This window comes from Gorilla gorilla, chromosome 5 (genome assembly GCF_029281585.2).
Source record: "Gorilla gorilla gorilla isolate KB3781 chromosome 5, NHGRI_mGorGor1-v2.1_pri, whole genome shotgun sequence".
Lineage (NCBI taxonomy): Eukaryota > Metazoa > Chordata > Mammalia > Primates > Hominidae > Gorilla > Gorilla gorilla.
This window is the reverse complement of record NC_073229.2, coordinates 42604259-42618858: the sequence shown is the minus strand read 5'-3', so window position 1 is coordinate 42618858 and position 14600 is coordinate 42604259. Positions and strand designations below refer to the sequence as shown.

The following is a 14600-nucleotide window of genomic DNA, read 5'->3' as shown; positions in this document are numbered from 1 at the left end:
CTGGAATTTAACTGTAAAGGTTGCGATTTTAAAGGGATGATCTAGTCATTGGATGGATGTTTTGTTCAAATGCTGCCTATGAGATTGGGCTATAGGCAAAAGCTTTTTTAGAATTTGGAGCCGCCTAAATAAAGGAAATTAGGACTCAAGAATCTCGTGAATTTGGTTATTTTCTGCAAGAAACTACGTCTAGCAATTTTTAAAAAAACTCTATTCAGTAATTTTTTAAAAGGAGCAGTAGTAAGGTTTTTGTGTATGTGTAATTACCCAAGCAATACAAGTTCGCTGAAGAAAAATTAGAGTGTCGCAAAGAACCGCTTGTAATCTAGTCATGTAGAATGTAATCATTGTTAATATTTTGATGTTGTCTTTATGCTATGTTGTTCTAGCTACAGAAATATTTAAAATCATAAGTTGGGTTTTTATCACAACTTAAATCAATTTGAAGAATATCTATTGAGCTTCGCTGCTGTTTACCAAATTATCATTCTGTTGTGTTACTTTGATGGCAGGCGTTTAGAGCCACCAACACCTTGAAGTTTGATCTTAGGCCCCGTTCTTCAGCTTTCACTTCTTAAAGATGTTTCCTCTTTAAGCAAACACCTTAAAGAGAAAATTTATACTTAGATACTAACTCCTTTTAGGATCTGAAAAATGCTCACAACTATGAAGATAAGCTTAGAACGGAAAAATTGGCAATCATTCACCCACACCTCCCTCCAGGAATGGCATTCCAAAACGCCCAGCCCACATTTCTTTGCCTATAGGAATTTTGCTCTTTTACATCTGGCTATGATACTTAAGAGCGCCGTCTATAGGCTGATGCACTGCACTCTGGATTACGCGTGGCCCCGTCCTGAAGGGAAGCGTTAAGACCAAGCAGGGCTGGATGAACCGGTGTGTTCTCTCTCCTGAGCATTCATCATTTCCAAGGTGATTATTGTAACCTCACTAACCATGTTGTAGTGGAATGGCTGAGGTCCCCAGGTTCCAGGCAGCTAGGTAACCAGCTAGCTCTGAGGTGGGAAGTGAGGGAGGTAGTGCAGGTTGATAAGTTGGGAGTCAAACGAGATTCAGACTCAAATTCTGGTTCTGCTTCGTGGTACCCATACAAGCTAACTTTGGTCTCCTCAATGGTGAAGTGGGACAGTAATACCTATCGGTTGTACAGATTGTCTTCATAGTAGATGCATAATGTTTGCGTTGCACTTCAATGTGGTATGCTTTATCTTTTCCAAACTGATTATCTCATTTAACTTAATCCCTAAAGATTAAAGAGAAAATCCTTGCAAGGCCAACATCCAGTGTATTTTTATTCAGTTTTCAGAGCCGTGGCTCATGTTTGGCAATTCATGTGAAAGCATGTCCAGCTGCTGCCTCATTTTAAGCAAGCTCTGTTTGGGGTAGCAGTTAAAAGCTTCAGCTCTGGAATTGCACGGTCTAGGCTTTGCCAACCAATTCACTTATGACCTTAAGCAGGTTACCTAATCTCTCTGTGCCTCAGTTTACTCACTTATAAAATGGAGTCCAAACCTCATATGGCTGTGTGTGGCTTAAGTGTTATGATAGGGAAAGCTTTTAGAATAGTGGTCAGTACTTAATACATATTAATCCCTATTGTCTATTTACAAAAATGAGTTTATAGAATAGTGACCATTTTTTCACGTCTGGTTAACCTCAGATTCAAAATAGGACTTATTTACAGAACTTCAGTTTATAAATAACTTTTCAGAGGTTTAACGTGGCAGATATAGCACTGAACAAGTTGTTAGGAGTCTGAGTTGTAGCCTTGCCCCTGCTGTGGTATAGCTGGAGGATCTTGGGCAAGTCATTTATCCTCTTTGAGCCTCATTCTTCTTCTGAAACAAGGTGACTGATTACACATTCTCTGAGCATTCTACTACCCAGTCTCCAGTCTTTACTTCAAAATGATGTATCTACCTATAAAAGTTCATGCTTGTTCTAGGATTCACGCATACTTTCAGCTCACTTAACATGCCTAAGCAGAAAGCTTTTGGTACAACGAGTTTTCCGTAACATAAAAAAAGGAAAATGCCCAGAAGCTTGTTATTAGGGCAACTATATTTCCTTGCAATTGACACATTTTTAAGATCCCTTTCTCCTAGAGGTTACACAGATTTAGAATTTAGGTGCATTTGCTTAAAAGTATATATAAATCCATTTAGATATATGGACACTGTAAAGATCTGGGAAGAAAAAAAATGAGTCAATGAGTCATCCTCACAATGTATTTTTTAAACTGCCTTTCTGAGATCCTGTTTGCTTCAGCAATTGTTTTTTGTGGTTAAAGGAAATGTTAAGGTTCACAGAACTTCAGAGCATTGGTGTGTAACTGCTCTTGTTCTAAAACAGGGTTGCATATAGTGAGAGAGAAAGAGAAAGAGAGACAAAGAGAAAGAAAAGGCATTCACCTACACACTGCAAATCCCAATGTCTGTTCTCTCTCTGTCTCTCCCTGTCTGTTTCTTCTCTCTCTTTTTCTCTCTCTCATACACACACACACACACACACACACACACACACACACACACACACACACACAGTCTTAAGTTTGCTTTCCTAACAACATCATCATGTCATTTAGAAAATGGTTACTATCAAGTAGGCTTAATCTTTCCTGGAGAAATGATTCATTTGATTATCAAGGTAGTGAAAAACCAGTAGTTAGCCTTACAGACTCTTTTCCCATTGTTGTTTCAAACTTATCAAATTAAAGGGCTTTCATCTGTTTTGTCACTGTGTGATCTTGACAGCCAGTCTGGTCAGTGTTAGTGGAAATAACTGGATGGGTAATAATGGTAATGACTACAACAATGCTGCTGCTGCTGCTGATGATGATGACAATGATGATGACAATTGAAAAAAGGAAAAAAGAAGGGCCATGCACAGTGTAGGTTCCTATCCTGCTTTCAAGAACAGAACAGAATTCACGTGTGGGAGCAAACGGCTCACCAGGTGGTGGTCAGTGAGTATTTTAGCAGCCAGAATTATTCCTTGGCACAAGTTAAAGCTGCAATTGCTTCTTTCCTTAGAAACGCAACCCGCCCCTGCCTCCATTTTCAGCACTGCGCAGTAATCTTTTGTCAGGTGCAATGATTAGAATAATAAAACACCCCAAGTTCACAGTAAGTGTGCAAAGTGTTTCTCAGGTTCTTGTATTTCCTGGACACTTACATGCCTTTTAAGATTATGCTTGAAGATCACAAGAAACTACAAAGCATTTGTCAGATTTTCAAATGTCCCCCAGAGCTGGTAGAGTGCAACTGAGCATGAGAATACTTCTGTCCTGGATAACTGTGTCTGAGAAAGTTGTTTCAACCTCCACAAAGGAGGGGAACTCTCCCAGATGGAGATGAACTGGCAAAAGGAAGTCCATTCAACCATTAGCTGCCTGTTGCTCTTAAGGAGACTAACAGCTGGTTGGAAATAAATTGCCAGTCACTTTTGAACCAAGCCTCTCTCCTTTCTCCAAGCCAAGTAAGTTAGCACTTTTTCCTTTTCAAAGGGAACTTCAGGTCAGAGGGAGCAAGAAGACTGCAAAACACTTAACAAAAAAAAAAAAAAAGAATTGTAATTAGGATAAATACCTATTTTTTTTTTGTCTTTCCATGTAGGCTGTTTACAAAACCAAGGTAGTATTTTTCTTTTAATAGGTAAATAATTATGCAATCTGGTATAATCTGGAATATTTTGATATTGTTTCCTGAATTGTATTTGCTCCTTCCAAAATTAATAGAAAGAAGAAAGGGGAAAAAAGCAATTAAATTCATATTATGTACAAAACTAGTAAATGTTGAAAGTTCAGACTGGTTAAGTCATACCCTCCATGGAAAAAGTAAGAGAAATCAAATGTAAAAGTATATGAGCCTTGGCCAGAGAGGATTGGAGATTTTTGTGTGATTATGCCACATTTTATAACATAAATAAATACAAGCATTGCTATTTAACTATGCTGAATCTTTCTCAAAAAATATCTGGGTTTCTCAAGTGGACCCAATAATGGGATTGGAAAAGGGGCAGAAAGAGGCTGCCCTAGTTTCCTGGGTTGAAAAGAATTGGTCACTCTTTGCTTTCACAATTTGCCAAGATTGCTTGGATCAATTTCCACCCCTGAATTCCTGGATAAATGCTTTAGTTGGAAGTCACTTTCCCTACTTTATTTGTCCCAGGGTCTGGAGCAGACAAAGACCTCCCCACAGTAATTCATGCTTGTGTGACCTCTGCCTTGGATTACTGCAAAACATTCTCTTCCCATAGATGTCTAGGAAGCTTTCTTTGGCTGGTGCCAAAGAGATGGTGTCATTGCAGGGGCATAAACTAAAATAGCACATTACACTAAAGCTATGCAGGCTGTCTTAGCCACCAGTCCACCCCCCTGATTTATGGCCCCCAGTGACCTCAGGGTAACCTGTTTAGATCAGGCCAATGCCAAAAGGGGCCCAATACTACAAGTAAAACATTTTAGATGTTTATTTTAATATCTCTATGAGCAGCAAGCCAAGTCTTAACTTTTTAGGAATGATGTGTGTAAGATATACTAGAGTATGTCTTCTATAGGGCTTGAGTTGAAAACTAAAAGTACATGCATACTCATTGTAGCTATGACAATTTAAACAAAGAAAAAGAAATGTGTAGTTTTTGTGACCAAAATATTAAAATAAATTTGGAGGGTTGCCCTTCCACCTCTCTTTTTGATCGAAGCCACTTCACTTACACAAGCCAACATATTTATTAAAAAGATGTGATTTATCTGGCTAACTATGCCTCCTGTATTTTTTCAAGAGACAGGCTCTCGCTCTATCACCCAGGCTGAAGTGCAGTGGTGTGATTGCAGCTCACTGCAGCCTCAGCTTCCTGGGCTCAAGGGATCCTCCTGCCTCAGCCTCCAAGTAGCTGGGACTACAGGTGTGCACCACCATATCCAGCTAATTTTTAAATTTTTTTTGTAAAGCCAGCCTCTCACTATGTTGCCCAGGTTGGTCTCAAACTCCTTGCCTTAAGTGATCCTCCCACCTAGGCCTCTCCAAGTGCTGGGATTACAAGCGTAAGCCACCATGCTCAGCCTGCCTTCTATACTTTATTGTGCTAAGCAAATGTCAGTTTATTCAACTTCTCATTTATTTTCGGATGGCAAAATTTTGTCTACTAATTATTTGCCAAAAGCTGTGATGTTTAACTGAAATGTTTAAAATTCAGTTGATTTTGGAAGATATTTTAAAGGAGAAAAGGTATTAGTTGAGGCAAATTAAAGTGACTCTTTCAAGTACCAGAAGGACAGAGAAAAGTTGGAGAGCAAGAAAAAGAACTAGTAAATGGTCCTAGAAAGTGAAAATGGAAAGAAGAAAATGAAACTAGAAATGCAGGTGCTAATGAGACAGTAAACTCTCTTGTACTTCCTCATCATTCAGTATGGTCCAGGCTGTGTTGGGTGCTAGTTTCTGGGACCCTGAAATGTGGATGTGCTTGGCTGACTATGAGGGTGATGATTCCATAGCATCTGCACACCCTAGGCTGAAGAGGGACGTGTCAAGAGCCTGAACTGTTCAATTCTTGTTGACAGACAAATCAGATCATGTAAGCTAAAAAACATCTTTACTTTGTGCTGTGTAGCCAGAGCATATCTTTTCATTTAGAATATTCCTTCCAAAAAAAAAAGAACAATTTAATTTATCCTTTTCAGATATTTTTAAGAGAAAGATTTTGACCTATGCTGTGATAGCAATCAAAAGCCAGATATAATGGGCAGTGTTTCTCCAGAAAGCAAATTAATAATAATTTATGTCATCATTCTTTCACATGTTGGCTTTCTCTATCTTCAATTTTTTCATGTCTCAGTTTGCTTAAAAAATGCTTCACGCAGAAGATACTTAAAGACACAGTGATGGATACAAAGTAAAACTCTTGAAACTTAAAATATAAGTGTGAGAAACATGGGAACTTTTTGGGGTGGGTAAGGTGTCTCTTTTCCAAACTGAGGAAGAGAGAACACACTCGGATCTAGCTTTGTAAAGATTTTCATTAATAGAGAACCTCTAAACAGAGAAGAGATCCTGGGGTTATTTCGTCTGTGGCTATATTACAAGTTTAGCCCTAGACAGCAATTATTTCTAAATAAAATAAAGAGAAGAAAGACGTTGCTGCCTTCCGGAAAGTGATGAGGTTATGGTGCTACTTTTCTCCACAGATTTTTCTTTCTTTGCCTTTGAATTATTGGGAGTTAAAGGTTTAAATATTTATACTATACCACTCACACAGCAACAGCGTAAGAGCAGCTGGTCCCTTCTCTCTCTTGACTTCATTCTAAACTGTTCATTCAGTGTAAGAAGTAACAAAAAGAAAACTTGCCTTTCAGATCACAAGATGAGTCAGCTGGCTGAGCCTTTGAGTATAATTTTTTTATTCTCTATAAATTGAACTTCAGAAATCTCTGAGAGAGAATAAATATGAAAACATTTTCTATGGTGGGAATTTTCTTTCTATTTATAACATCAAAATACACTGGTAGAATGGTATTAAAAAAAATATATACCAAAGACTCAAATAAGCAGATATGATTTGTGGAAGGCACTCTTAACTCTCTTAACTGCCTTCAGATAAATTAGGTGACTAAAATATTAGGAAAAACAAACTCTTCTCCTTCAACTTGTGGTTCATATGCTGAGGGATACCAAGAATGTTTTTGAGGTAGGGCATGACTCACACCCCTATTAATCTCCACAAGCATCTCTAAAAACTGAAAAATCAATTAAATTTTTTAATCTTAATAGAAAGCGTAATAGAAAGCTTTTTAAAGAAAACATTGCAGTTTTGAGTGGTCTGCATTCTACAATCTGAGTAAAAAATCACGTGTTGCTCTGCAAACAGCTTCTAGAAAAGGCCCAGACCCCTTTTCTAATCATATTGCTGTATTGGGTACTTTGCATACAGAAATTCTGAAGCCATTGTTGTTTTTAAATCTTTGACTTTTAGCTTCCAGACTTCCAAACTGAGGGAAAGTAGCATATATGCTGTGGAATGAGCAAAATATTTGAACTCATAAAACCTAGTTCAACTTTGTTTGGCTTTAGGCAAATTACCTAACCCCTGAGAAGATTCAATTCCCTTTTTCCAGTGAAAATGATGATAATAAAGGTGATGGTAGTGGTGGTTGTAGTGGTGGTAATGGTGATGATGATTATGATGATATTGATGATGATGGTGGTGGTGGCGGTAGTGGTTGGACTGGTGGTAGTGATGATGGTGGTGGTAGCGGTTATAGAGATAATGATAATGGTGGTGGTGGTAAGGTGATGGTGATAATAATCATGATGATGATAGTGGTGGTAGTGGTATTGGTTATGATGGTGATGGTGGTGATGGTTGTAGTGGTGGTTATGGTGATGATGATTATGATGATAATGTTGATGATGGTGGTGGTGATAATGGTGGTGATAGTTATAGCTGTAGTGGTGGTGGTGGTGATGGTAGTGGTGGTGAGGTGATGATGATGATATTCACAATGATGGTGGTGGTGGTGGTGGTGGTGATGGTGGTGATTGTAGTTGTGGTGGTGCTGGTGGTAGTGATGGTGGTGGTGGTGATTGTAGTTGTGGTGGTGGTGGTGATTGTAGTTGTGGTGGTGGTGGTGGTGGTGATGGTGGTGGTAGTGAGATGATTATAATAATCATGGTGCTGGTGGTAGTGGTGGTGGTGGTGGTGATTGTAGTTGTGATGGTGGTGGTGGTGGTGGTGATTGTAGTTGTGGTGGTGGTGGTGGTGGTGGTGGTGATTGTAGTTGTGGTGGTGGTGGTAGTGGTTGTAGTTGTGGTGGTGGTGATGGTGGTGGTGACTGTAGTTGTGGTGGTGGTGGTGGTGATTGTAGTTGTGGTGGTGATGGTGGTGGTGGTGGTTGTAGTTGTGGTGGTGGTGGTGGTGGTGGTAGTGGTTGTAGTTGTGGTGGTGGTGGTGGTGGTGGTGGTGATTGTAGTTGTGGTGGTGGTGGTGATTGTAGTTGTGGTGGTGGTGATGGTGGTGGTGATTGTAGTTGTGGTGGTGGTGGTGGTGGTGATGGTGGTGGTAGTGAGATAATGATGATTATAATCATGGTGGTGGTGGTAATGATGATGATGGTGGTGGTGATGATGGTAATGGTGAAGATGATGATGCTGATGATGCTGCTGCTGCTGCTGATGATGCTGGTGGTGATGATGATGATGATGATGATGATGATGATTAACCACTCAAAAAACGCTGCGTTTAAAGGGAGATAATGTATGATATACTTGAAAACCATAAGGGTTTACTACATAAATATCAGTTATTGTGTAACAGTGATTTTCTCAGCTGTCTCAGCCCCCCAAGTCTGTACAATTCCCCTCTTCTATTCCTGGCCTTTGTTAGGAAGAACTGGCTTAATAAAAGACACAGTTGATTAAAGCAAAGCTATTGCGACTGCTCACCTCAAACACTTTCCTGAAAATATAGAGGTACCTCTGGCTCATGAATTAGCAAACCTGGTTGCTATCTGATCTCCACCATGTGACCAAGGCAGGGCTGAGAATAACCCCATTGCTTGGCACAGAATACATACATGATTACTTACCCATGTGCTATTGCTTTAATCAATCTGGTCTCCGCCTGAAAATTCTCTGGGTATCCAAGGGAGAAACACTATGGCAGTTTTATTGTGTAGAGGGGCCCCTTGCCTCCTCCAGAAATGCTGGAGGTGAAAATCACATCTTTAACCGTATCTTTAACAGTATGCAGGACCTATTTCCTGAGTAAATATTTACTTGTGGTAAACACATCAGAGGCACTGCCTCCCCCATGACCACTTTACAGAGTTCTTTTAAAAATGTAATCTGAGAAAAGCTGAACTTTCTGTATTTGTTAAAACATTTCTAATTTAAAGATAACACCCACTGAAAACTTTAATGTTGTATATATTACAGTATTTTAGAACAGCAATTAAGATTTTAAATGAAGCCTCTACAATGTTCCCTCTAATGGTGTTTTGTTTTTGTTTTAGATTCCATTGTTTTAAAAATATTTTCAGTGGTAAAACTTCCTGAAAAAAAAATAAGCTGTTTATGTGTATTTGTGTGTAAACATTAATTTTATACAAATGTACAGGACAAACATTAGCTCAGTTGCTTCATAATAATACTACATGTACATGGGACAGAGAAAGAGTGAATAGAATCAATCCTCTGTGAGCTCATTAACAAATATTTATTGAGTGCCACTCATAAAAGTTATGAGAGGGCACATAATTAGTTGGTTAGGTTGAAAACAGTACCAGCTGCAGCAGAATAGACCAAGAATGTGTGAACCAAATTGTTTTTTTTTTTTTTTGAGACGGAGTCTCACTCTGTCACCAGGCTGGAGTACAGTGGTGCAATCTTGGTTCACTGCAACCTCCGCCTCCTGGGTTCAAGCGATTCTCCTGCCTCAGCCTCCTGAGTAGTTGGGATTACAGGCATGTGCCACCACGCCCAGCTAATTTTTGTATTTTTAATAGAGACGGAGTTTCACCATGTTGGCCAGGATGGTCTCGATCTCTTGACCTCCTGATCCACCCACCTCGGCTTCCGAAAGTGCTGGGATTACAGGCATGACCCACCACACCCAGCCTGAACCTAAATTCTCTACACTTCTGGAAAGGCAACTGATGGTGGGTCAGAAACATCATCTGCCCTATGCAAAAAGGCAACACAGCTTGTCCTTTACAACAAGGACTACAATGCAGTAGACAGAGATAGCCCCGTGAGTCTTCCTAATATTGATAATACACCCAGAAAGATAGGTGTTTATGCCTTTATGACCCACCACGTAACACTGAGAACTGCGCACAGTGAGTCAGTGGCTTTCTGCACTGCTCTTGGTCTAGGCAGAGATGGATAAGTCATGGCCTCAGGCCAGATCCAGCCAACTACCTGCAAGATAAGAATGGTTTTTTACAGATGAACATTTGCAGTTAATTTGGTGATAGGGATCACTAACCTAGAATCTCAATTAAGCAAAACATTATCCCAAAGGAAAAGAATTCCATTCTTCTCCTTACTAGGCCATTTTTTAGAGTACTCAATTATATTTTGAATTTTGTCAATAACAATATGTGAAATTTTATTTTCTTTCTTGTTATATATATTTATAAAATTTCCTCATTTTTATCACTTGGCCCACAAAGCCTAAACTATTTATCTAGCTTTTTACAGAAAAAGCCTGCCAACTCTAGTCTATGTCATCAACTTCCAAATCTTAAGGTCATTGAGAGTTTTGTAATCCTCTCTTCCTCTTCCCCTTTTGTATCATCTCTTTCTTCCTTTTCATGTCTGCTGGGAGGGTCTTATCATTATTAAAGCCCCATGTAGGAAGGGACTTATCCCTTCTTATGGTTATTTTAATACTCTTTTAAAGAGAATATCTGTCATTATATTACATTGCTCTGTAATACCAATTGGAAGGATGATGAAAAATTGGTGGCTAAGACAGAATGCCTTGGGTTGGGGAGGGAACAGGGTTGGGGAGGGAACAGAAGGCAACATCCTATAAAAGGAGAAACACCGTAAGACTAAGGATCTTTTCTCTCAGCCCAACAGTAAATCAGGTGAAAGAAGATAGCACACAGCAAGTGTCCAAGGGGTCTTTTCTATTTACACCTCTGCAACATTTCAAGGGACTTCTTTCCCCCATGTGATGCTTCGAGTTCACACATCTCCAAGATCTGAAGCCCTTAGACCTAACCATAATGCATGATAATGAATGATAGGCAAGCATGACTCAAAGCTGTCTTTTTGGCTTTTACACACACTCAAGTCCCAATTTACCAAGGAGTGATGGTGCCAGGCCTCAGGGAGCATATCCCAAAGAAACCACAAATTGGAAATGCATTACCTTACGTTAGGAGATTACATGGGATTAGCAGAGCTTTGATCATCCCAAAAGAGTGCTGGCTCTTGCCCACTGCCCCATGTCTGTAAAGCAGACCAGCGTGGGTCTGCTCAGCCTGCATGTTAATTCAAGAACAAGAAAGCCTTTTCAAAACAGACACGACAGGAGAGCGCTAAAAGCACTGCCACACACACCCATGCACATTTAGAGGGGCCACATGGTTCCTGGTTGCTACGCATTACAAGAGGCCGGAATGTTGAGCTCTGTGAGGCATTTCTGAACAGTTCTTTATTTATTTATTTATTTATTTTATTTTATTTTTTTGAGACAGAGTCTTACTCTGTCGCTGAGGCTGGAGTGCAGTAGTGCCATCTCGGCTCTCTGCAACCTCTGCCTCCCAGATTCAAATGATTCTCATGCCTCAGCTTCCCAAGCAGCTGGAACTACAGGCATGTGCCATCACGCCCCCGGCTAATGTTTTGTATTTTTAGTAGAGAGGGGATTTCACCATGTTGGCCAGACTGGTCTCAAACTCCTGGCCTCAAGTGATCTACCCACCTCAGCCTCCCAAAATGCTGGAATTACAGGAGTGAGCCACCGCGCCCAGCCTCTGAGCAGTTCTAACTTGCTGTGGGGGAGAAAAATCTTGCTATTGAAAAGAGTTAGGAAACTCTCGGCCACTTTTGGTGGGAATATAAAATGGTACAGCCACTACAAAAAACAGTATGGCAGTTCCTAAAAAAATTAAAAATAGAATTGCCATGTGATCCAACAATTCCACTTCTGGGTATATACCCAAAAGAATTAAAAGCAGAATCTTGAAAAGATACTTGTATATCATATTCATAGCAGCATTGTTCACAATAGCCAAAAGGTGGAAGCAACTCAGGTATCCACCCATGCAAAATGTAGTACAGTATATACACACAATGGAATATTATTCAGCCTGCAAGAAGAATGAAATGCTGACACCTGCTACTACATGCATGGACCTTGAGGGCATTATGCTAAGTGAAATAAGTCAGCCATAAAAGATAAATACTGTATGAATCCACTTCTATGAAGTACCAAGAGTAATCAAATTTATAGAAACAATAAATAGACGGTGGTTGCCAGAGGCTGGGGGGAGGAGAGAGCAGGGAATTGCTTTAACAGGCATAGAGTTTCAGGTTTGCAAAATGAGAGAGTTCTGGAGTTTGGTGCAGAACAGTGTGAATGTACTTTACACTACTGAACTATACACTTAAAAACAGTTGAGATGGTAAATTTTATGTTATGTGTATTTTACCTTTTTTTTTTTTTTTTTGAGACTGTCTTGTTCTGTTGCACAGGCTGGAGTGTGATGGCACCATCTTGGCTCACTGCAGCCTCTGCCTCCCTGGTTCAAGCAATTCTTGTGCCTCAGCCTCCTGGAGTAGCTGGAACTACAGGTGCAAGCCAACACACCAGGCTAATTTTTGTATTTTTGGTAGAGACAGGGTTTCACCACATTGGCCAGGCTGGTCTCGAACTCCTAACCTCAAATGATCCATCTGCCTCGGCCTCCCAAAGTGCTGGGATTACAGGTGTGAGCCACCGTGCCTGGCCCCTTACCACATTTTTTTTTTTAAAAAAAGAGTTCAGAATGGGTACAAAAAAAAAAACAGGAAAGTACCAGGCAATTCCTGAGGGTCTACAGAGCAGTTGCTTTTTCTTGAGCCAGGTAAATTTAACAGTAGGGAGCTGAATTTCCACAAAAGATAGAAGTGGTTCTAGGCAGCTGACGCTGACCAAGGCTAAGCATATCCGATGCAATCTTAGAAAGACTGTTTCCTTTATAACAGCATATGTGAGAGTTACGTATGGGATTCTTGCTACTAATTTCTTCCTAGCTGGGCATCAGTTTTAGGAACTCTGCAAAAATACTTTGAGATTAGCACTTACTGAGGCTCCTCTAGAGATGAATAGCATAATCAGAAGATGTGTCTCCCTTGGGAGCTTATGAGCTATTTAGGGATATAAATAAGGTTTTTTTTATTATTATTCATTTAAAGAATATCGGCCAGGTGTGGTGGCTCATGCCTGTAATCCCAGCACTTTGGGAGGCCGAGGAGGACGGATCACTTGAGGTCAGGAGTTCGAGACCAGCCTGGCCAACACGGTGAAACTCCGTCTCTACTAAAAAATACAAAACTTAGCTGGGCGTGGTGGCACACATCTGTAATCCCAGCTACTCAGGAGGCTGAGGCAAGAGAATTGCTTGAACCCAGGAGGTGGAGGTTGCAGTGAGCTGAGATTGCACCACTGCCCTCCAGCCTGGGCGACAGAGTGAGACTCTGTCTCAAATTTAAAAAGAAAGAAAGAAAGAATATCAATTGAAAGTCTTCCACATGCTTGGTTCAGTTCTGTTCTGGCTCTCAGGTACAGCAGTGAATATAACAAAGTCCCAGCCTTGTGAAGTTATATTGCAGAGAAGCGAGGCAGACAATAGACAAGCCTATAAAAATACAGTACATCGGGGTGGGGGGGCGATAAGTGTTATGGGAAAAAATTAAGTGCAGGGTGGGCAGAATAGGACATGGTGGTCAGGGAAGACTTTACTGACAAATGCCCAGAGGTTTGAAGTCAAGGTCTGAACATATGGAGGTCTAGGGAGAGTGTTCCAGGAATAGTAAGGAAACCAATGTGAGCAAGGCAGAGAATGGTAGAAGATCTAAGGCCGGGCGTGGTGGTTCACGCCTGTAATCCTAGCACTTTGGAAGACCAAGGTTGGAGGATCACTTAAGATCAGGTATTTGAGACCGGCCTGGCCAACATAGTGAAACAGCGTCTCTACTAAAAAAAAAAAAAAAAAAAAAAAAAAATAGCTGGGTGTGGTGGCACGTGCCTATAGTCCCAGCTACTCAGGAGGCTGAGACAGGAGAACTGCTTGTGCTCAGGAGGCAGAGGCTGCAGTGAGCCGAGATCATGCCACTGCACTGCAGCCTGGGTGACAGAGCAAGACTCTGTCTCCTCAAAAAAAAGAGAGAGAGAGAGAGATCTAAGAGGTTTTGGGGCGTTCAGCTCCTGTAAAGCCTTATAGGTTACTGTAAGGATTTGAGTTTTTACTCTATGAGATGGGGAGCCATTGGCCAGTGTTGAGCAGTGATGCAATCTGATTTACCTTACAAAAGGATCATTCTGACTGTTGTCTTGGAAAGAAAGATGGGGGAATAGGGGAAAATGTAGGTTAGGAGACTACTGACATATTCCAGAAGAGCTCATGGGATCCTTACCTGGCCTGATACTGGCTGAATACTGCGGGTATGGGAAAAAGTGGTCAAGGATGATTCCAGGGCTTTGGCCTAAGCATCTGGAAGGATAACATTGCTCTTTACTGAAATGAAGACTGCTGCTGGAGGAGTAGACTTAAGGTGAGGAAGGGTATTGCTGTGATGCGGAATCAGCAGTCCAGTTTTGGACAGTTAAGTTTATAGTATACATATAAATTGTGGATGACTTCATGAAGTCCCATTCTAAGTACTCAGAATAGCGAACATTCAGGAAATAGTTGTTGAAACGTTGCCTATAAAGCAGCATATACATAATAGAAAATTATTCAGAGATTTATCTCTAGCTTATAGGGATTGGGCTATATAACCTATATGGTGTGTTCCATAAGACCATGAGTTCAATAATACAATGCAAACTGTTCAGAACACTAAAGGGCAATTTAAGGAAAGATCAGA

The 14600-nt window shown here is 40.5% G+C and overlaps 1 protein-coding gene across 9 annotated transcripts in view; it reads left to right on the top strand.

Annotated features, from left to right (window-relative positions):
* RIPOR2 (RHO family interacting cell polarization regulator 2) overlaps positions 1-14600 on the top strand; it is a 231943-nt gene that overhangs the window by 107260 nt on the left and 110083 nt on the right. Inside the window, exon 1 of one of the 9 annotated variants that reach the window (XM_031012232.3) lies at positions 2903-2982. The exons of 6 other annotated variants lie outside the window; for them this stretch is intronic. The gene's annotated coding sequence lies outside the window, so the exon portion shown is untranslated. Of the gene's footprint in view, positions 1-2902; positions 2987-5467; positions 5596-14600 lie in introns of those variants that run through there. 2 more of the 9 variants (XM_055390375.2, XM_055390374.2) reach the window with 2 other exon arrangements.